A 22,983-nucleotide genomic window follows, 5' to 3' on the forward strand; every position below is an offset into this window, starting at 1 on the left:
CAGTTTCTGCTCCCACATTAGAAAACTTCTGGTAGCAGTTCTACCATTTCGATTGTTGTAACATTTTCAGGAGCTTTCATTCCAGTTGCAGCACAAGCTGCCTCAGCTACGTTATCTCAGTTTCTCCAGGACACCTCAGTGCCTGGAACAGAAGTCCATTGTGTTGTACACAAATGCTTTCCTCCTATTACCACAAGTAGGGATGTTCCCAGATGCCGTGACCTAATTTCCTCAATGTAGTATATGCACCAATATTTGGGGTCTCCTGAAAAGAGGCTACTAGCCTAGTGGGACTGACCCAGTTGAATGAGCATTTTTTTGCAGTCTGAAAAAGGGGTGCTAGAATATGTTGAAAGCAGTTTCTAGACACCCTTTAAGCCCTTGGAAAATGCTCAAGTTGCCATCTTGAGCTGCTGTTTTTTCCACTTCCCTAATGTAGCAGAAACTGTACATACAAGTAGTGCCCTCTTACAGGGGGTGGGTCAATACGTAGTGTCTTAAGCAAAGAAAATTTTGAAAAGCAGATCTGAAGTGGCAGAGGGGCAGCAAGGCAGGAGGAGAATGGTAAAGGGGTCTCCCCCACTTGGTGGTGACAATACTCTTAATTTTCGCCCCTCTGTTCTTTCCCTCTCCTTAGCATCCCAATATGTGGGTGTGACTCAAAGTACACCTGGTTTTGTCTGCTTGACAAATGTGGTAGATATCCTCTCGCCAATTTTCATACCTTTAGTTGGCATGTTTCCAGTCGCTCAAGACCAGACCTCTAGTTTTTAGAGGTTTTGTAACCTTTAGTCTTTAATGCATGGGACTCTAGGCAAAATCCCAGGGGGACAGGAAAGTTGGAACCTTTACTCCAGATTGGTGTGCACTGGAAACCATTCTGAATCTGTCTGAAAATGCCTCCCTTGGAGGCACTGATACTGTTTGAGCTGCCACTTAAGGACCCAATATCTTGCTGTTGAAACTACTCATAAAAAAATTGCATGTGGCATATGGAGGAGCTTCTTTCTGTTCCCATTAAGGCACTCTTCACCCTCATTTTTGGAAATCTTCCCATAAGTCAGGTCTTTAACAGGGAAGCATGAAGAACATATTACAGTACGTGTACACTTACATTCTTTCCCTCTCCATCCCCCCTTATTCTCCTTACAGTAACAACTTTTTACACTGTCATCCTCTTATAGAGGACCCTTTGCAGGGATGCCCTACAGGTCTCCTTCCTCTTAGCTGGTCCCTTGCTTAAGAGTCCTCTGTGGGGCTGCTAACTTACAGGGGCAAGAAACTGTCATGGCATCAGTTGGCCCCTTTTATACTGAACCATCCTGATGTCTGGGTATGGTGTCTGCCAGCCCAGGGAAGGAGGTAGTGTTTTACTGTGGTAGTCGGGCCACCCAAGGACTTCAAAGCAGGAAATCACTTGGTCAGGACTGCAGTAGCGAATGATGGCTGGTTGGTGCTCTGGCTTACTGATGGCATTCAGTCCCTGACAGTCGAGCAGAGGTCTGGAATGCCTGTTTCTTTCTTGCTTTGCTACACAAGTAGTGCTTGGGTTCAGCATCTAAAACTAACAAAATAGCCTTTGTACTCTGTAGTTGAAAGCAAGTTTAATTGCAGTTCTGTACTGCAGTATGTGGCAGGAGTGGGGAAGTAACACTAGCTAGCCTAGCTGTTGTCGTCTTAAGTCTTGGATGCGTAATTGTGGAGCAAGGTGACCAAATGTGTGGACCTTAAGCACATCCTAGTGTTGCAAAATGCTGTGTGGTTTTTCCACAAAAATGAGTGCACATGAGGTAATTTAAATGTATGCAGTTTTACATAAAGCTGTTTAACTTGTAATTTTATTTAGTGAACTGTTGGTACATATTTCACCATTGTTACTTTGGATGACACTTTAGACTGTAGCTGTTTCATTGCATTCAGACAGGCAGTCCTTGTTAAAGTTTGTTTTAAAATGTGAAACTGAAGTTCTTTTCTTTAGTGAGTTAAATTTTTCTTTCAGACTAAAAGGTGGCAGGCTGACACGGACAAGAATCCTCCCACAGGACGGACTTCCTGGCTACTGACCATTTAGCTGGTAAGGGTCACTACATACTTTTGTATAGAAGTTTAGTCACTGCATGAAATCTCTATTGAAAGACTTTTCTATTAGTGTGTCCCTCCCCCCTCCAAAAATTACAGTGAGCTGTTAGAGCCCAGCTTTCTGCTGTCTTACCTCATTTTCATTGTAAACAAATATTTGGGCAAAGCTTGGTGTTCTGTCTCACAGTCCTGTGACTCTGCATCATGTACCCGTATTTGTTAGGGTTGTACTGCTGTTTTGTGTGCCACAATTATTGGGGGGGGGTGCTTCTAGAAAGTTTTACTTTTTTTTTTTTTTTTTTGATAGTCGACTAGCCTTTCTGTACCCCCATCTCATGTGGGAGCTTTGCTCCCTTACCCCAGTTGGCTCTGAGGTCACTGCACATTGGCGAAAAGGTAACAGATTTTGTCGGTTTCACAGATATGGCTTGCAAAATTTGTTGACCAGTATTGTAGTTTTTCACTGTGCCAAATTTTTGGCAGTGTGACTTAATTGGGTGGGATACTGAGCCTCTTTATCTAGAGGTGAAAAGTGGTGGTGCTGGTGACTGGCCATGTTACACACTTTGAAAATCATTTGTTAATGGCCACCAACTAAAACTTGACATTTAAGCTGAGACTGCAGGATATTGGGAGGGCAGGGGATGAATCTGTGGCAGACTGCCCAATACACCCATACCATTCAGCAAGGTACCAGGGTCATAAAACCAGTAGGATGACACCCTCCCCTGAGAGTAACGTTTGAAGTATTACACTGCCTGTACTTGTGCAAGTGTACTAGTTTCCGTAACCTGAAAATTATTTTAGTGAAGATTTAAACTGTTGATAGGAAGCAATAAGCAGAAAATATGCAGAATTGCTATAGCTCTGTGCTAATTAAGCCATCAAAACTATTGCCCCCCCAGCTGCTGAAACTGTTGCCTTTTGAACAGTGGACGGCCTAACTAAAATTGCCAACATTTATTGTGAACTTCCATGTAGGAGGAAACTGGATTACCCATACAGACTCTGCCCGGCATACTCTCTGCTGAGAATCACGCCAGAGAACCTCTTGCTATATAGTGGCAAAGGGGTTCAATATAATTACTGAACTTTTGTCCACTTAATGCTATAAGTTTTTCTTGTAGAAAACAACTTCAAGCCCTGGAAATGACTGGTACAGTCACGAGATAGGACTACCTTCTCAGACTTGTTTTTTATTCCATACAAAAAAAGTCAGATTTTTAAAATACTAAGTTTCCAGTTGACTACTAATCTGACTTGCAGTGAAAAATGTGGAGCAGTTTACCGACTGCAGATTATACTTCAGTAGCTTTAAATGGAAACTAAACCAAATCCTAATGTGTTGACATTCGGCATTCCTGTGTTGGTCTAAATGCTGCAGTTAACATCCACAGCATGTTAACAGCACAAGTTCTTTACATGCCTTTGGGAAAACTTGTATTGCATGATCCAGCTTCTGTAAGTGGTATCAAGCCTACTAGAGGTGCATGTCCTTGTATAAAACAGTAACCAGAAATAGCTGTCAATCTATGGCCTTAACCTAGTTTCCTTATCGTTTCATAGACTTATGTTTGCATGTTTTTCCTTCCTACTGTAACTATATTTTAAAATCTGGATAGTGAGATGATGAAGCTTGCCTTTAACTTCCAAATTTCCACAATGGAATGCCATTCATTTTTGGGAACTTCGCTGTTGGTTATACATTTTTTTTCATTACTTCCTATCTTGGCTGTTCAGATGACTCTCTCTTTTTTTTTTTTTCTAACCATGGCATATCAGTCTTCCATAAATATTTCCACTTGCCTTTTTTTCCATTACTATGCTTTATACAGATTTTTCATGTTGTAATGACTCTGAAATGTCTGTTTTCTCTTCATAAGCTGTGCAAGTTATGCTATTGCTACTTGTTGCCAAGGTAATTGCACCAAGTTGTGCTCTGGAGTTGGTAGAAATGGTTGTTTAAGTGCAACTTTTCCAGACTGCATTGTCCAGATGCTCTTTTTCCTTTGGCGCTTTACATTTGTTCTCTTGTTTTTGTGTGGTTTTCCTTTGGCAGTAAATTCCTATTACTGCTTTCCCATTTTTCATTTCTGACTTATTATGTTTATTATCCAACTTGCTGACTGTCCTTTCTGAAGTAGTTGATTTTAACTAATCTTTTAAAATTGCATACACTAGTCACTCCTTTAAATTCTGTTCACATAAGTTGGGGGAAGTGCCAGTGTCAGACTACTTTTGTTACTCTTTATATTGGTCTTTGTGAATGATCTGTTGGTTGCTGGGTGGGTTTCGCAGCTTTCAATGAAATAAACATGTTCCTGTTAAACTTCTACTGTTTAACTTGGTTATTGTATCTTTTGTATCTTGAAGTAATGTGTAACTTCTGTAGAAGTTTCTGCTAATTAATTCCCTGCCCATACCAAAATTATTATGTCTTAAAATCTGGCCTCTTGAGAATGTGGGGAATGGAACAAAATTTATTTAACCTCTTGGTGCAAGAGATCTGCCCAAAGCCCCTCAAAAAATGAGGGGACAAAGCCAAAAGCTAGGGACAGTTTAAATATTGCTCTTAGACACAGTTGCTACAGTTAACAGGGTTTTAACATAGATTTTCTGAAGTATTTGAAGTCCAACTCGAATGCATGTCCTCATTTACTGACTTTAGTCCTTTGATCCTCCCAGCGATTTGCCAGAAAACCACAAATTGAGTAACTGGCAAAATCTGGACATTCGGCCAAAAATCCATGCAGTTGAGAGCTATGTTCCCACTGGTAAATACTTCTTACTGAACCTTTTTATTTCAAAATTTTAAGCTCCATATCTGTAGTTTTAGGTTGAATACAAGTATAGACTAGCAGTCTTCCTGCCCTGTGATTAACTCATTGCTACTACAAATCTACCATTGTCCTATCCAATTGTTTGGGCCTTTCTCACAAACTTGGTTATCCCATTTCTCCTTTTTTCCCCCCTCTCATGAGCATTAACTCGGAAATATTTTTATTACACATGCTCATTTTGATCCACATGAGTGTTTTGCACCATGGCAGCTTGTCTCTTGCACATAATACAATACTCTTTCACCTGTATGTGAAACGCCATTTATGCTGCTTGTTAATATTGACAACGGCCATTTTAATAATTGCGGTAATGGCTTGATTTTGATTTGTTTCCATCTTGCATGCATACAGTAATTAGGCTGGTCTTTCATTCAGCTGCTTATTTGGTTTGAATCCTTATCTACACATCCCAGTCTCAGCTTCAGTAAGAGCACACCAGATTAAACTTTAAATTCTGGGCAAACTTACAGCTACTGTAAAACTCCATTTTACAAAAGGGTAGTCTACTCCTCAAAGGAGTGTTGCCCTAAATTGGTGACTGCACCCACTGGTATTGCCTGTTCTGATGTGCAGGTTGGAGCCTTTGTTCTTCCTTTCAGCTAGCTATCTGTTTTGCTGCTACTCCTGTCTTGTATGTGGAAGCTAACTTGCATTTTTTTAGTGAACATTAATTTTTAGCCTTAATGTATACAGTGCACCACTTGTGTAATGCATTAAAGTACTAAGGCTGGTAGGGAGGTAACTGTTCACTTACCACAGTTTCAAGCTTTTTCTTTAATTTTTTTTCACTTAACTGCTTGGCAATATCCCTTTGAAAGTGAAGTCCTTAAGGGTGAAGTTTAATTCACTCCAAGCTCTTGAGACCTCATGATAGTCTGCACCTGCTGGCTTCTTGCTTTGTACAAAAGCAGGTCCAGATGGAAATCCCCCAAGCCAATTAGTTTGCAAGTGCTGGGAAACTATCATTTTAAAGTCTTTAATACATTTAACTTCCCTTGGTTTTAGAGGTGGATGCATGTCTTTGAATTTTTTGTTAAATTATAGATACTACCAGGTACCTCACTTTATAACTGGCATGTACAGTACTGTGATACCCACTTGCTTTTAAAATGCCTGCAACTGTATACTATATACATGCGTTACAAAACAGCATGCAGTTTACTTCAGGAAATCTTTCCTTTGCAAGCATTGATGGGAACAAACTGTTGCTTTTGATCGTGTTACCCTGCTGCAGTCGTCCTGTTGGGCGGTCCCTCAGTCTGCCTGAATTCCAAAGTCTTGTTCCAGCGTCTGTTGCTATCGCTTCTTCCCTGATGTCAGTGCGCCAGGGTTATATATGATGCATCAGACACCATTTTCTTCAGTCTTTCTTACCGTGCGGTGCCCGAAGCAGAAGCAGTTCGCAAGTACCGGTCTGCCAACTCCTGAGATTTTTGAAGTCTAATTTCAGATCCGAAGTCTTAAAGCTAAGTACCCCATTGGGGAAACTTTTCTTTCCTCTGACCGATGTCAGAAAATTAACAATTTTATTTCTTGTGGGAAGCAAATGCCTCATAAGGATTTTCATTCTTATTGTATACCTTGCCTAGGCCCAGACCACGACGTCACTGGTTGTCGCTTTTGTGCTAGGTTCAATAAGCGTACTATAAAACGACGCTTCGATTTCGCACGACACTACGGTAGAAAATTTAATTACACCATGCCGTCGGAGCAACCGACTACCGGCGTGCACAAAAAACGCAAAGAGGACAGGCAGCCTAGACCCAAGCCAGACTCCGAGGCCTCGGCTGGGCCAGTCTCCGGTTCACCGGATGTTCTTCATCTCACATTGCTGCAGTCCTTACACTTGGGTAGTCTGCTGTCCTCGGTCGGCCCGAATATCAAAGTATACGGCTGACGTCGGTCAAGGCGCATTAGACTGACATCAGGACGTCAGGGTACAAATGCGCATGACCGACGTCATATCCTCAGTCTTTTTTGCCGCATGGTCCGATGCAGAAGCAGCGTTGCAAGTGCCGTTCGGCATTCTGAAATTTTTCGAATTCGGAGTTTCAGACAGAGTCAAAGTTGTGTAAGTACCCCGTTGGGGAATATTTTAGTTTTTTCTTGCCTCAGTGGTTTACCGGATGTCAGAAAAAGTGAATAACAGTATTTCTTGTGGGAAACAGATACCGCATAGAGATTACCATAGTTTGTGTATTTCTTGCTTAGGGCCTGAGCACGACGTTGTTGGGTGTCGCTTTTGTGCTAGATTCAATAAGCGCACTATTAAGAGACAGTTAGACTGTGCCAGGTTAGTCTTCGGGAAGCGGTGCAATTACAATATGCCGTCGGATGCTCCGCCCGCTTCTTCGAAGCGCAAGGATAAAGCAGCTAAGTCCAGGCAAGAGGAGTCGTCCGTACCGGACGCCGGTTCTTTAGAGGTATCAGTGGAGCCGGTGGTTCCACCGGAGATTTCTAGAGTCCCAGGGGGAGACCTTGTTATTGCAGGATGTGGCCTCTCTGGAGGCAGGTCAGGCAGAAGGGGCTTCTCAGGTTACTGTACTCCCCTCCCTTCCTAGGGTGGTTAGGCCTTCTCCTTCTGTTTCCAAGGCTTCCCCCAGAGGCAGGCCAGGTTTAGCTTCAGTTGGGGTCACTCCTAGTTCTTCAGGATCTGTGCCCAAGAAGCATATGCTTAAAATGGCAGAAGATTTGATTACTTTGATTAGAGGTTCTTTGCCCCCTCCTGATAAGAGGCCTAGGGTGGAACCTGAGTTGGGGAGTTTTGAGCAGGCTTCAGATGTTTCAGAGTCTTCGGCTGAAGACTTGCAGGAGTATTCTCCTTATTCAGATTCTGATGTGGGTGATTCTACTCCTTCTGCTTCTCCTCCTGAGGATTTTTCTTTTTCAGGGACTCTTCATTCCATGAGGGAGCATTTTAAGTGGGAAGGTCAGGACTTCTCTGATTCCAGGAAAAGGCTTAGGGAATTTTTGTTTTTACCCCAGCATAGGCCTTTGGCTATACCTCCTGTTCTGGATGTTGTGGAGGATGTGTTTGCAGAGGCTTCTCTTAATCCTGATTCTTTGCCTCCTGCTCCTGTTAAACCGGATAGGTACTATAGGGTACCTGAAGCTCATAAGTATCTTTTTAAGAGTCCTAGGGTGGACCCAGAAACTGTCAGTCAGGGGCCTAAGGGGGTTAAGGCTTCTGTTAAAAATCCGGTTCCTCCAGATAGAGGCCAGAGCTTTGGATAGGTGGGGAAAGAAAGTCTATACTTCTTCCACCCTAGCTATGAGGGCTCTGAATTGCCAGTTTCACATGTTGAAATACCCAAAACTATCTACTTTCTCAGTTGAAGTCTAAGGTAGATGCTCTGGTGGGAGGTATTGAGTGTAAAGAGTTACAAGATTTGGTACATGTCTCTGAACAAGTGGGTAAGCATTCTTTGCAATGTGGTTTTGATGCTGTACAGGCCTCGTCCAGGGTGGTTGCCACTGGGTCAGTTCTTCGCAGGCACGCCTGGCTGAGGGATCAGAATTTATCTGAACATGTTAAGACGAGGATTTTAGATGCTCCTTTACAATCTGATGTGTTTGGTTTACCTGTTGAGGCAGTCTTAAAGAAAATGGAAGACGAGGCTAAGTCTATGCAGACTGTTAAAGATTTTTTGCAGGTTCAGCCTCCGAAGTTTAGCAGAAATTGGCCTACCAAGGGGTGGACGTATCCTTCTTATGATTCCCAGTCTAGGGGTAGGTCTAGACGTGGTAGGGGCAGAGCTCAGGGCTCTTTCAGGCCTAGAACAGGGAGTTCACCTGCACAGTCTTCTGGTGAGGGTAGGGGTCAATCCTTTCGTAAACAGACCCAATGACCTACCTTTTCAGCTGCCAGAGCCTTCTCGTCTGGCAGCACCTTTGGGAGGAAGGTTGGCACTTTTCAAGGAAAATTGGAGTTTAATTACCCAAGACAGATGGGTACTGGATATCATACACCGAGGTTACAGGTTTTATTTCCATACCTTGCCTCCTTTCAAAGGCATGCCAGACGTTCCTCCTCAGCAAAGAATAGAGGCTCACAAACAAATTTCTCTGCTGCTCCAAATAGGGGCCATACAACCGGTCCCTCTGTCAGAAGTGGGCCTAGGATTTTATTCTCGCCTGTTCCTAGTTCCAAAGAAGGGGAACACGTGGAGACCAATTTTGGATTTATCTATCCTCCACACTTATCTGGACATTCCCAAGTTCAAAATGTTGACGTTACAACAGCTTTTACCTCTGCTGGGCAAAGATCACTGGATGGTGACTCTGGATCTCAAGGAGGCTTACCTTCATGTTCCTATCAGGCTAAGTTGCAGGAAGTATCTACGCTTCGGGCTGGGACTTCTCATTATCAGTTCTCTGCATTGCCCTTTGGCTTATCTACTGCCCAGAGTATTCACGAAGGTTCTGGCTCCAGTGATAGCTTTCTTCAGGCTAAGAGGAATACAGATCTATCCTTATTTGGACGATTGCCTGATTCTGGCTCAAGGAAAGGACGAACTTCTTCATCTACATTTTGTGATAGCAGTGCTAAGATGCCTGGGGTATTCTGTGAACGAAATAAAGTCCAGTCTAGTACCCTCTCAGGACATGTGCTTTCTGGGTGTGAGACTGAATACAGCATCCCAGATGGCCTTTTTGACCCCGGACAAACAACAGAATCTTTCTCTTTACTTCCATCACTTGTCTCATCAGTCCAGGCTGACTGCAAGGACAGTCCTTCAAGCCTTGGGGTTCATGGCATCTTGTATTCTGGTGCTTCCCAATGCCAAACTGCATATGAGGAAGCTACAATGGTATCTCAAAAATCTATGGACACAGCACTGCCAGGATATGGACACTGTCATTCAGATAATACCTTGCATTCAAAAGGAATTTTTGTGGTGGGCTCAGGAATGTCACCTAAACAAGGGACTCTCCGTGACCCGGCCAGAGGCGAGTCAGATTCTAACGACAGATGTCTCAGACAAAGCTTGGGGAGCTCATCTAAATGGAAAGTGGATAAAAGACAAGTGGCCTGCCAGACTTCTACATCTACATATCAATCTGAAGGAGATGTTAGCAGTCCAATTTGCATTAATAGCTTTCAAGGATTTACTTCTTCCAGGACAGGTGTTGATTCTAACAGACAACACAACTGTCATGTGGTACATCAACAAGCAAGGGGGAACACATTCTTATCCTCTGTGCAGACAAGCAATGATTTTGTGGGAGACTGCTCTCAGTTTACAGCTAAATCTTCAGGCAAGGTTTCTGCCGGGAGCACAAAACTCCTTAGCAGATGTGTTGAGCAGACAAATAATGGATCCCCACGAGTGGAAATTGGATCCTCAAGTTTTTCAGAAATTGAGTGTCATGGGGAACTCCAGACATAGATCTGTTCGCTTCTCCACTAAACTACCAGCTGCCAAAGTTTTGCACAAAAAGTTTTCATACCACAGCTTGGAAAGTGGATGCTCTTTCATTCAATTGGAGCAATCTTCATGTGTATGCCTTTCCACCTCTGCCTTTCCTCCCAAAGCTACTTCTGAAGGTCAGACAGGACAAACCAAAGATGATTTTAATAGCTCCAGATTGGCCTCGACAGCATTGGTACCCACTACTGAGAAGTCTGGTAGGGGAGCCGCCATGGCCTTTACCTTCGATTCCACACCTGCTGTCTCAGGAGAACAGTCATTTACTCAATGTCAAACTTCACTCTCTTCACCTGACAGCCTGGCATATTCTGTTTTAAACCCTGGAGGGTTTCAGCTTCCACAGCAAGTTTTGAATGTTATTTTGGAGGCCAGAAGGCCTAGTACAAGGAAAGTGTACGCAGATAAATGGAAGAGATTTTTATTTTGGAGTGCAGCAAAAGCATTTGATGTTTCTAAGCCTAATTTAAGTGTGGCTCTTCAATATCTTACTGAGTTACTGGACAAAGGTTTGTCCTTCTCTTCTATTAAGATTCATGCTGCAGCAATTTCTGCTCACTATGATTGTGACCCACCATTGTTTTCTCATCCTTTGTTTAAGCAATTCCTTAGAGGGGCAAAGAATATAAGACCCCCACGAAGAGCTCCTACTCCTGCTTGGGATCTCAATTTTGTGTTGGAGAAACTCACTCTACAACCTTTTGAGCCTGCAGCTACTGCTGAGTTGAAATATTTATCATGGAAGACTGCTTTTTTGTTAGCCATTACCTCTGCAAGAAGGGTTTCTGAATTACAGGCCCTTATGGCAGTTGAGCCTTTCTTAATTTTCCATAAGGATAGGGTATCTTTGCGTACTAATCCTTCCTTTATGCCTAAAGTTGTTTCTAGTGTGGCTTTAAACCAAACTATTCATTTGCCTACCTTTTATGCAAACCCCCAAAATAATGGGGAAAAGATTTTGCACACTTTGGATATACACAGGCAGTTGCGATATTATTTGAGCAGAACTAAAGGGTTCAGGCAGTCTCAGCAGTTATTTGTTTCTTTTGCTTTGAGTTCTCAGGGCAAGCCTGTGTCAAAACAAACTATTTGTAGGTGGATTGGGTGTTGCATTGCTTTCTGTTATTCCCATCATGGCAAGGAGGTTCCAGCTGGGATTAGGCCTCATTCCACTAGGGCTACTGCCACTTCAACAGCTTTTTTAAGGGGGGTGGCAACTAAAGATATCTTGGAGGCAGCTACCTGGAGTTCAGTGCATAGCTTCTCTAAGCATCATCACCTTCCACTTTACTCTAAATCTAGGGCTGGTTTTGCCACTGCTATTTTACAGGGTATTTTGGCAGCTCCTGCTGCTTTATAGTTGTGCCATCCTCCCTTACCTCTGCTTTGGGATTCTACCCAAGTGTAAGGACTGCAGCAATGTGAGATGAAGAACATAGTACAGTTTTGTACCTACCATAAATGTAGATGTTCGAAGATCCACATTGCTGCAGTCCAATTTACCCTCCCTCCTTCCCCTCTGTAGTTGGAGGCGGTTGTGTGGGTTGGATTGTACATATTGTGTATATTGTATATATTGTACATATTATTAGTGCTAGGGTGGTTGGTTGGTTGTTTGTTGTCTTTGGGTTTTTGACCTTTCTTGTTAGGGTCTTCTGACATCTGGGGCAAGAAAAGACTGAGGATATGACGTCGGTCATGCACATTTGTACCCTGACGTCCTGATGTCAGTCTAATGCGCCTTGACCAACGTCAGCCGTATACTTTGATATTCGGGCCGACCGAGGACAGCGGACTACCCAAGTGTAAGGACTGCAGCAATGTGGATCTTCGAACATCTACATTTATGGTAGGTACAAAACTGTACTTTTTCAGTGAGGTGCCTACGCAGCCCCTGGCTACCGCAGAATTGGAACCAGAGACCGCTTCGGACCCTTTGGTGGAGAGTTCTAGGCAGACGCAGCCATTTTCTTTAGGCCCTAACGACGACATTGCAGAAAGAGAAGCCAGTGCTGCAGAAACACCTTTGGTTTCTGAAGGTTTCTTCAGACCGACACTCACCATTAAAACGTATCCTAAGCTTAAGACTCCTTAAACCAAAAAAGACTGCACTTCAGTCTCCAGTTCAAGGCCCCATGCCTAAGAAACATGCTTAAAATGGCTGAAGATTTGATCTCTAATCAGGCCCCCCCCGACAGAAGGCCTAGACAAGAGGAAGATTATGCCTCCTCTGATCAAGTGTTTATTTCCTCAGGCTCCTCTGAGGAACAAGATTACTCCCTTCCCCCTTATGAAGATTCTGATGCTGAGGATTCCATTCCCTCAGCTTCTCCTCCCTGAAGACTACTCCTTTGGGGAAACTTTACACACTGAGGGAACATTTTCACTGCACATACCTCTTGCTATCCTCCCAGTTTAGAATTGTGGATGATGTTTACTTAGAATCTAGTTTAAATCCAGATTCTCTGCCTCCTACTCCAGCCAAACCAGACAGATATTGGAGTGCCTGACTCCCACAAATTCCTTTATAAAAGCCGTGTTGCTGACCCAGAGACCATCTCCCAGGGTCCCAAAGGGGCTAAGACTTCTATGGCAAAAAATCCTGTATCCTCTGAAAGGGACTCCAGAGCACTAGACAGATGGGGGGGATGTTTACACCTCAGCCACTCTAGCTATGAGAGCACTAAATTGTCAATTTTACATGCTAAAATACGAGCAATTTCTAATGTCTCAAATAAGACAAAAAATGAGCACACACCCTCTTCAGCTGCATGCAACAGATCCTGCATTTCTTTCAATTCAGACTGAACAGGTGGGCAAACATACTTTACAATGTGGATTTGATTCCTTGGAAGCTTTCTGTAGAGCAGCTGTTACTGGGTCTGTTGTACGTAGACATGCTTGGTTAAAGGAACAAACTCTACCTGATCATGTTAAAGCAAAGCTTCTAGATGCTCCCTTACAGAGGATAAGGCAAAATCTATGCAGATGGTCAAAGATTTCTTACAGGTTCAGCCCCCTCGTTTCAGCAGAAATTGGCCAACAAAAAATTGGTCCTTTCCAGCTACTGACGGACCTCTGAGGGATAAATACAGATGCCCAAGAGGCAGAGGACAACTACAAACCCTCTACAAACCTCGACAATGGGGCACTGCGACACAGAAGGGAGGAGAAGACAGGCCCCAAACTACTAGAAGGCAAACACAATGACTTAAACCTCATATGGCCAAGCAAAACTCTCTTGGCAGCTCCCTTGGGAGGAAAATTAGCACTTTTTTCAGACAACTGGCGCATCATCACGAAGGACAAATGGGTCCTAAACATAATTTCACAAGGATACAGATTCCATTTCCACACCTTGCCAACAAAGAGGAATGCCAAACCTGCCACAGTCAATGGGCAGAGGCACAAAAACAAATTACAGCTCTCATGGACATGAGAGCTATTCAACTGGTACCTACACGGAAGCAAAGCAAATGATTTTACTCTAGATTCTTTCTAGTCCCCAGAAAGGACAATGCCTGGAGACCAGTTCTGGACTTGTCAATTCTAAACATCTTAAAAGTACCCAAATTCAAGATGCTAACACTACAGCAGCTTCTTCCCATGTTGGGCAAAGCATGGCTAGTAACGTTGGACCTTAAGGAGGCATACCTGCATGTCCCTATCAGACAAAATTGCAGAAGATACCTCAGTTTCATTGCAGGTTCAACCCATTACCAATTCTCTGCACTGCCCCAGGGTTTTCACAAAATCCCTGGCACCAGTAATTGCATACTGCAGACAGAGGAATTCAAATATACCCATACCTGGATGACTGCCTCTTCAAAGCAGAAAGCAAGGACATCCTCTTGCATCTGGCTTTTGTAAAGCATCTAAGTTGCCTAGGGTACACAGTAAACGAAAAGAAATCAAAACTAGTACCCTCACAAAATGACATTCCTAGGTGCCAGCTTCAGTACAACGGCCCAGAAGGCTTTTCTGACGCCAGACAAATGGCTACAACTGACTCAATATTTCAAAACAATGGCAACAAATACCCAACTCCCTGCAAGGAAAATTCTGCAGGCCTTGGGCTTCATGGCATCTTGCATACTACCATTTGCAAAGCTGCATATGAGGAAATTACAGTGGTACCTAAAAAGCGTATGGTCTCAACACAGCCACAGCTTGGACACAATGATATCTCTCATTCCCTGCCTTCAAGAGTTTCTGTGGTGGTCACAGGCATGTCACCTCAAGGGTCAGCCTTTCACCTTGCCCCCCAGCCAGGCAAACTGACAACAGATCTGACTGCCTGGGGGGGCACACATGGCAGGACAGTGCATTCAAGGCATATGGACTGCAGATCAAAGGAATCTGCACATCAGTCAAAAAGAAATGCTAGTTGTACAGAATGCCCTGACAGCCTTCAAGAACCTCTTGCATCCAGGACAGCTTACAATAAGGACTGACAACACCACAGTAATGTGGTACATAAACAAGGGGGTACACACTCCTACCCTCTATGCAGGTAAGCAATGACCTTGTGGAACACAGCACTGGCTTACAAAGTTCAGCTACAAGCTCAATTCCTGCCAGGAAAAAAAGAACACATTGGCAGAGTACCTCAGAAGAAATATCATGGATCCCCACGAGTGGAAACTGGATCCACAAGTATTTGCAATGATTACTCAAAAATGGGGCCACCCAGACATAGTTTTGGGTGCTGGCAAACAGGTCCATCAGCTAACAAAATTTTGTACAAGGACGCTTCATCAAGCTTGGAAAGTGGACGCACTCTCATTCAGTTGGAAAAACCTGACAGTATATGCCTTCCCTCCATAGCCCCTTCTCACAAAGGTGGTACTGAAAGTCTGAAAGGAGACCCAGAATGATACTCATAGCCCCAGACTGGCCACGCCAGCACTGGTACCAACTAATGAGTATGGCCCAGGGCCCACCTTGGATTTTACCACAAGTTGCTAATTTGCTCACACAGCAAGACTGTCAGATTCTACACAGCCAGCTCTAAACCTTAAATTTGACTGCATGGCATATCACCTAAGCAACCAGCCAGCTCCTCTTCCTCGGGCAGTTATGGATGTTCTGGAATCTAGGAGGCCCAGCACCAGGAAGGCCTACTCAGACAAATGGAAAAGGTCTTGCGCCTGGAACCAAGCTAAAGGCCAAAATACCCTTCAGCCTCATACCTCAGATTCTACAGTATTTAATTGAGATGTTGCACAAAGGACTTTCTTTTTCATCTATTAAAATCCACGCCTCTGCCTATTTCAGCCCACTAAAACATGGATCCTCCCTTATTTTCACATCCGCTTCTAAGGCACTTTCTCAGAAGGGCTAAAAAATTAGGCCCACCAGGAGAGCACCTACACCAACCTGGGACCAACTTCGTTCTGGAAAAACTTGCGCTACCTCCTTTTGAACCAGCTTTCTCTGCTGATCTAAAGTTTATATCGTGGAAGACTGCCCTGCTAGCAATAACGTCAGCCAGAAGAGTCTCAGAGCTTCAGGCACTAATGGCAGTAGAGCCTTTCCTCATTTTCCATCAAGACAGTTTCTTTACGAACTAATCCCTCCATGCCTAAGGTGGTATCCAGTGTGGCTCTAAATCAAACCATCCACTTACCCACCTTCTTTCCAAATCCACAGAACAAAGGAGAGACTCCTGCACTCCTTGGACATTCACAGGCAACTACGTTACTACTTGGATAAAACTAAGATTTTCAGAAAATCTGACCAGCTCTTTGTATCCTATGCTGCAGCTTCACAAGGGAAGGCTATATATCAAAACAGACCATTTCCAAATGGATAGGACATTGCATTCGTTTTTGCTATACCCATCATGGAAAACCAGTTCCTGCTACCATAAAGCCCTACTCTACCAAGGCAGCAGCTAAATCTACAGCCTTACTCAGGGGGGTGCCAACCAAGGATATTTTGGAAGCTGCAACTTTGAGTTCAGTACACACCTTCACCAAACACTGCCACTTACCACTTTACTCTAAGACTAAAGCTGGCTTCGCCACTGCAGTTCTGCAGGGCCTTCTAGCCTCCTCTAACCCTGCTTGATTCCACCTCCCATCCTTAGCTTTGGGATTCTACCACAGTGTGATGACTGCAGCAGGGTAACACTATGAACATTAGTATAGTTTTGTACCTACCATAAATGTAGATGTTTGAGTGTACACCCTGCTGCAATCCAGGTTACCCTCCCATCTCCTCTGACCTAACTAAAACTTTACAATACCTTTGTGATGTATTTGCTTATAGCTGGAGGGATTTTGTGTTTGTGCTAAACTTTTTAGATTGGTACTAATTACTGACCACCTTTTTGGGTGCACCTGACATCTGGGTCAAGAAAAACTGAAGAAAATGGCATCTGATGCATCATATATACCCCTGGCGCACTGTCTTCAGGGAAGAAGCAACTGCAACCAACACTGGACCAAGACTTTGGAATTCAGGCCGACTGCGGGACCGCCTGACGACAGGATAACCAAAGTGTGATGACTGCAGCAGGGTGTACACTCTAACATCTACATTTATGGTAGGTACAAAACTGTACTTTAGTACTTCAGTCCTTTGTTTCTCTGACTCCAAAAAGAGGCTTAGGGAATTCTTATTCCTGCTTCACCACAGGCCTTTAGCTATACCTCCTGTACTGGACATTGTAGATGCCTTCTCGGAATCTAGCTTGGCCCCTGACACTTTACCTCCTGCTCTCAGAAAACCTGTTTGGTATTGCAGGGTACCTGACTCTTTCCTTTTTAGAAATCCTACTGTGGATTCTGACACCATTTCACAGGGACCCAAGGGGATTAAGGCCACTACTGCCAAAACTTTTACCCCCCTCTGATGGAGATTCCAGGGCACTGGGTAGATGGGTAAGAAAGTATATACTTCTGCAACGTTTGTCATTAGGGCCTTAAACTGCCAGTTTCATTTGAAGTATCAGCAGCATATTATTGGACTGCTTAAACAGAAAATGATTCCAGACTGCTGAAAATAAAGAATTGCAGGATTTGATGCATTCTGCTGAACAAGTGGGGAAACGTACTTTGCAGTGTGGTTGATTCATTTAGAGGTGTCTTGCAGGGCTGCTGTCACTGGGTCTGTACTTAGAAGGCATGCTTGGCTTAAGGAGTAATCTTTGTCAGATCATGTTAAAGCTAAATTACTGGATGCTCCCTTAAACCAAGATTGCTAGTTTGGCAACAAAGCAGCAGTAGTACTTAAAGCATCCGGGCTATTCAGCCTGTCCCAGAAGAAGAATTGGGGGCAAGGCTTTTACTCTCAAGACTTTACCTGGTAACCAGGAAAGACTGTTCCTGGCATCCAATCCTGGACCTGTCTGTCCTAAACACATTTTTGGTAATCCCAAAATGCAAGATGTTGACTCATCAGCTGCTTCCCATGCTAGGCAAAAATGCCTGGTTGGCAACACTGGATTTAAAGGAAGCCTACTTGCACATCCCAATAAGGGAATCATGCAGAAGATACCTATGCTTCAGAGCAGGCTACGTGCATAATCCGTTCTCTGCACTGCCTTTTGGCTCATCTACTGTGCCCAGGGTATTCACAAAGTGCCTAGCTCCGGTCCTTGCATTTTGCAGGCAAAGAAATATTCAAATATACCCATACTTGGATGGTTGTCTAATTCAGGCAGAAAGCCAGGATGTACTATTAAATCATCCGGCATTTGTAAAGAAATTACCAACTTCTCTGGGGTACATTGTAAATGAAAAAAAATCTTGTATCCTGCCAGCAAATTGTATTCCTGGGAGCAAGCTTGAATAAAACTTCCCAGATGGCCTACCTCACACCACAGAAACAAGTTCGTGACAGCCTACTGCAATCTACTGGCCACAAAGACCCACCTATCTGCAAGGAAAATGCTGCAAGTACTGGGGTTCATGGCCTCTTGCATTCTACTAATTCCATATGCAAGACTGCATATGAGGAAAATACAATGTTATCTAAAAAGCTCATGGTGCAAACATTCTCAAGATCTAGAATTAATTATTCTGATCATACCTTGTCTAAAGGTAAGAGTTCCTATGGTGGGCAGAGGCCTGCCACCAAAAAAGGGACTGTCCTCCTTTCTACTTGGTCATTCTTTCTACCCTCTGCCACCAAACCCTAACAGACTCATCAGACTATGCTCACTTGACAGGGCAGTGCATTCAGGGCAAATGGAACCCAAGTCAAATGCACCTACTTATCAATCAAAAAAATGTTAGCTGTACAGAATGCTCTGAAAGCCTTCAAGGACCACGTTCTTCCAAGAACAATTATTGGTAAAGACTGAACAGCAGTGTTGTGTGGTACATAAACAAGCAAGGGGGAACCCATTCATACCCACTCTGCAGACTAGTCATGGCTCTGGAACACAGCTTTGAGCTACCAAGTGCACCTACAGGCTCAGTTCCTGTTAGGAAAGCTAAATAGACTGGCTGACTACCTACGCAGAAATCTCATGGACCCACACGAGTGGAAACTGTTTCTCAATATGTTTAATATCTTTGGTTCCAAACTGGGGAGCCCAGAAATGGACTGGTTTGCCTCCTCTCAGAACTACCAGTTGGACAAGTTCTGCTCAAGGACTCCTCACAAACAGGCTTGGAAAGTGGATGCTCTGTCCTTCACTTGGAAAAAACCTGTCAGTTTATGCCTTTCCCCCTCTGCCTCTCCAGAGTTGCTATTAAAGATCAAATGGGACAAACCAAGGACAATACTGATTGCACTGGACCCTCTTGCGCAGTGTCACTGCTGGCACCATGGCACCTGCCTCAGACCCTTGCCCTGCTATCCCAGCAGGAGGGCCAGATTCTGCACCCACAGCTTCAAACTTTGATCTTTGCAGCATGGCTAATTACCTGACCTCTCAACATGTTTCAGTAAAAGTGATGGAGGTCATTCTGGAGGCAAGGAGGTCTTGTACTAGAAAATCCTATGCTAACAAATGGAAAAGATTGTTCCTGGAGCCAAACTCTGGGGATGGGCACAGCAGTACCCAATTTACCCCATATTCTTAAATACTTAACTGAGATGTTTCACAAGGGCCTAGGTTCTTCGTCTTTCACTATTGCAGTCATTGCATTTGGGTTATCTGCTTGCAGGTAACCCTCAGCCTGATTAGCAAAGCCTTGGGTCTTGCATCGGTTGCTGTCCCTTCCATGACATCAGGTCATCAGGGGTATAAAACATGCAGTCGATGCAATTACATCAGTCTTTCTTGCCTTGTGGTGCCTGAAGCAGTTCGCAAGTGCCAGTCTGCCAACTGGTGAAATTTTGAGTTTAAGAACCAAAGTCAACTAAAGCTAAGTACCCCGTTGGGGAAAATTTTTTTTTTTTTTTTTTTTTGCTCCTTACCAGGGTCAGTAAAAGTTAATAATTGCATTACTTGTGGAAAGCAAATACCTCAGATTTTCATTTGTACTGTATTCCTTGCCTGGGTCCTGACCACGACATACCTTGCTGCCTGTTTTGTGCTTTTAATCGGTGCACTTATCAGTCTGTATATTTTTACCTCTAAATATTTCTGTTCTTGGTTTAATTATCCAGAAATGTCTGTTAGCCATCAGACTACCGGGATTCTCTAAACGCAAAGATAGATGGAGACAGGCCGCCGAGGTCCAAAACTGCAGACTATGCTTCTAAGCCAGTTTGCCAGTACTCAGTGAGGTGCTTTTGCAGCCCCTGATACCCGCTACTTCTGATTCGCTGGCCTCTACAGGGACTCATTTGGAGTCCGGTATACTATGCAATGCTTCAACTATGGAACCCGTGGATGTCTCTGCCTTGGGTGGGTCTGGAGCCAGGCACTGTCTTCCGAGTCTGTATTCGGGCCTACAGACTTGTATATTAAACTGACGCCGCCCTCTTTACTTGGGCGTAAGTCTCGATCCATGCCTAAAAATGATGCCCAGGCCACATGCTCAGACCTCTGCCTAAAAAACATTCTGTTTTTTATTCTTCTGATCTGGATTTGCCCTTACCTACTTATGAAGATTCTGATGCAGAGGACTCCATTCCCTCAGTTTCCCTAACTGTGGATTTCTCTTTTGGGGGAAACCTTACATACTCTAAGGGAGCATTTCCACTGGGAAAGCCAGGATTTTTGTCTTTCAAAAAGAGGCTTGGAGATTTCCTTCTCCTACGTCTGTATAGGCCTTTAGCTATTCCTCCTGTACTAGACAGTGTCTATGCTTTTTCGGAGTCTAGTTTGGCCCCCGATTCTCTGCCTCCTCCCAGAAAGCCTGACTGATGCTACATGGTCCCTGATACTACATGGTCCCGGAGTCTCAAGTTCCTTTTTAAAAATCCTATTGTAGATCCAGAGACTTTCACAGGGGCCCAAGGGCATAAGACTTCAAAAATCCTACCCGTTCAGGGCGCTGGATAGATTGGGTAAGAAAGTTTATACGTCTGCAACCTTGGCCATTAGGGCTTTAAACTGCCAGTTTCATATATTAAAATATCAGTAACATGTTGGACTGTTTAAAACAGAAAATTGGTTCCGGACTGTGGAAAATAAAGAATTGGAGGATTTAATGCATTTTGCTGAAGGAGTTGGAAAACTTACTTTACAATGTGGTTTCGATTCATTAGATGCCTCTTGCAAGGCTGCTATTACTGGGTCTTTGCTCAGAAGGCATGCTTGGCTTAAGGAGCAATCTTTGCCTGATTATGTTAAAGCTAAATTGTTGGATGCTCCTTTAAATCAGGACTGCCTGTTTGGCAACAAGGTTGAGGAATTTCTTTAACAGTTTGCATAGATTTAGATTCATCTTCCATCTTTAAAAGATCTTTTCTATTACAAGTTCAGCCTCTTAAGTTTAGTAGGCACTGGCCCTCTAAGCATTGGTCCCTTCCAGGTCTTCTCAAACCAAACCCAAACACAGCAAAAAACCCATGTTTGCGTCCCAGGGGACGCACAGAACTAAGCAGTGAGGGGCATCCACTTCCAAATCTGGGAGTAAGACCCCCCCCCCCCCATGGTAAACTGTCTCAGTGACTTCCTTTTAAAATTTCCAAGCACTTGTCAACTGATTGCCCCTTTGGGGGGAAAGATTGCTCTTCATGCAAAGAATTGGGAACTCATTACCCAGGACAAATGGGTTTCTGTGTCCCAGGGATACAGATTTCACTTCCACACGTAGCCAACACCAAGCGGGTGGCCGGACCTACTCCCAAATCAGTGGGCAGAGGCCCAAAAGCAAGTAATTTCTCGAGCATGGGGGCTATTCAACTGGTACCAGAAGAGGAAAAGGGACACAGTTTCTATAGAGACCGGAAAAGACCATTCATGGCATCCTATCCTGGACCTGTCTACTCTGAACACCTTTTTGGAGATTCCAAACTTCAAGATGCTGACTTCACCAATGACTACCTATGCTAAGCAAAGAAGCCTGGTTGGCAACACGAGTTAAAAGCATACCTGCACATCCCAATTGGAATCTTGCAGAAAATACCTATGCTTCAAAGCAGGCTACATGCAACATGCACTATCAGTTCTCTGCACTGCCCTTTGTGAATACCCTTGTTGCAGTAGGTAAGCCAGTGTGCCTAGCTCCAATTATTGCATTTTGCAGGCAAAGAAATATTCAAATATGCCCATACCTGGACGATTGTCTAATTCAGGCAGAAAGCCAGGACATACTTTTGCATCATCTGGCCTTTGTCCAAAGGGTTCTAACTTGTCTGGGGTACACCATAAATGAAAAGAAATCACACCTGGTACCCTATCAAATTTATATTCCTGGGAGCAAGCCTTCAAGGACCACTTTCTTCCAGGACAACTAATGGTAGGCAGAACACCACTGTTATGTGGTACATAAACAAGCAGGGGGGGGTACACATTCTTACCACCTCTGCAGATTAGCCATGGCATTGTGGAACAGAGCCTTGAGCTACCAAGTGCACCTACAAGCTCAGTTCCTGCCAGGAATATTAAATATGCTAGCAGATGGACTAAGAAACCTCATGGACCCACACGAGTGGAAACTGGAACCAAGGATTTTCAACATGTTTACAAGCAAATGGGGGAGCTCAGATATAGACCAGTTTGCCTCTTCCTCAGAACTACCAATTGGACAAATTTTGCACAAGGACTCCCCACAAACAAGCCTGGAAAGTGGATGCTCTCTCCTTCAACTGGTTGATGTTCTGTCCTTCAACTGGAAAAACCTATCTGTCTTTGCCCCCCCCCCCCCCCCCCCATCTCTGCTGTCCAAAGTACTACTAAAATCAAATGGGACAAACAAAGGATGATTTTGATTGCTCCACACCAACAATGGTACCCCCTCCAGCACAGTATCATGGTCTTCTCCATGGCACCAGCCTCAGACTCCTTCCCTGTTCTCTCAGCAGGAGAACCAGATTCTGCTCCCTCTACTTACACTGAACCTTGCAGCCTGGCTAATTACTTAATCTCTCCTTTATCATCCCTCAGCAAACGTGTGATGGATATTTTAGAGGCAAGGAGGCCTAGTACTGAAAAATCTTGTGCTGAAAAATGGAAAGATTCTGTGCCTCGAACTGATCTCAAGGGATGAGCACAGCCGCACCCAATTTGCCTCTTTTACAATACTTTACTGAGATGCTTCACAAGGGCTGGTCGTCTCCATTAA

General features: G+C 43.9%; 1 protein-coding gene across 1 annotated transcript in view; it reads left to right on the forward strand.

The window, feature by feature from the left end:
- The window catches only part of LOC122801243 (high density lipoprotein binding protein), a 1,918,659-nt gene that overhangs the window by 223,738 nt on the left and 1,671,938 nt on the right, over positions 1–22,983 (forward strand). The window contains exon 2 of the mRNA XM_044070795.1: positions 2,000–2,074. The gene's annotated coding sequence lies outside the window, so the exon portion shown is untranslated. The remainder of the gene's footprint in view (positions 1–1,999; positions 2,075–22,983) is intronic.

The sequence above is a fragment of the Protopterus annectens genome, chromosome 4.part1, assembly GCF_019279795.1.
Source record: "Protopterus annectens isolate FY-2018-M chromosome 4.part1, PAN1.0, whole genome shotgun sequence".
Lineage (NCBI taxonomy): Eukaryota > Metazoa > Chordata > Ceratodontiformes > Protopteridae > Protopterus > Protopterus annectens.